This window comes from Chiloscyllium plagiosum, chromosome 21 (assembly GCF_004010195.1).
Source record: "Chiloscyllium plagiosum isolate BGI_BamShark_2017 chromosome 21, ASM401019v2, whole genome shotgun sequence".
NCBI classification, from domain to species: Eukaryota; Metazoa; Chordata; class Chondrichthyes; order Orectolobiformes; family Hemiscylliidae; genus Chiloscyllium; species Chiloscyllium plagiosum.
The window spans coordinates 59873536-59874762 of NC_057730.1; positions in this window are offsets into that span (position 1 = coordinate 59873536).

A 1227-nucleotide genomic window follows, 5' to 3' on the forward strand; every position below is an offset into this window, starting at 1 on the left:
GTACAGTAACCATCCCGGTCCGACATACCTCCCACTGTACAGTAACACTCCCTGCCCGACATACCTCCGACTGTACAGTAAACACCACAGCTCGACATTCTTCCCAATGCACAGTAACAATCACGGCCCGACATACCTCCCACTGTACAGCAACCATCCCGGTCCGACATACCTCCCACTGTACAGTAACCATGATGGTCCGACATACCTCCCACTGCACAGTAACCATCACACCCCGACAGACCTGCCACTGTACAGTAACCCTCACGGCCCGACATACTTCCCACTGTACAGTAACCATTACGGCCCCAAATAACTCCTCCTGTACAGTAACCATCAAGGCCCGACATACCTCCCACTGCACAGTAACCATCACACCCCGACATACCTCCCACTGTACAGAAACCCTCACGGCCCGACATACGTCCGACTGTACAGTAACCATCACGGCCCAACATACCTCCCACTGTACAGTAACCATCACAGCCCTACATACTCCCACTATACAGTAACCATCACGGCCCGACATACCTCCCCCTTTACATTAACCATCACGCCCCGACATACCTCCCACTGTACAGTACCCGTCACGGCCAGATACGTCTCCCACTGTACAGTAACCATCACGACCCGACATTCCTGCCGCTGTACCGTAACCATCACACCCCGACGTACCTCTCACTTTACAGTAACCGTCACACCCCTACATACTTCCCAATGTACAGTAACCATCACAGCCCGACGTAGCTCCCACTGTACAGTAACCATCACGGCCGACATACCTCCCACTGTACAGTAACCATCACACCCCTAAATACCTCCCACTGTACAGTAACCATCACACACCGACATACCTCCCACTGCACAGTAACCGTCACACCCCGACATACCTCCCACTGTACAGTAACCATCAGAGCCCGGCATACCTCCCACTGTCCAGTAACCCTCCAAAATAACTACCACTGTGCAGTAACCATCAAGGCCCGACATACCTCCCACTATACAGTAACCCTCCCGGCCAGACATACCTCCCACTGTACAGTAACCATCACGGTCCGACATACCTCCCATTGTACAGTAACCGTCACGGCCCGACATAACTCCCACTACACAGTAACCATCATGGCCCGACATACCTCCCACTGTACAGTAACCATTACACGCCGACATACCTCCCACTGTACAGTAACCATCACACTCCTAAATACCTCCCACTACACAGTAACC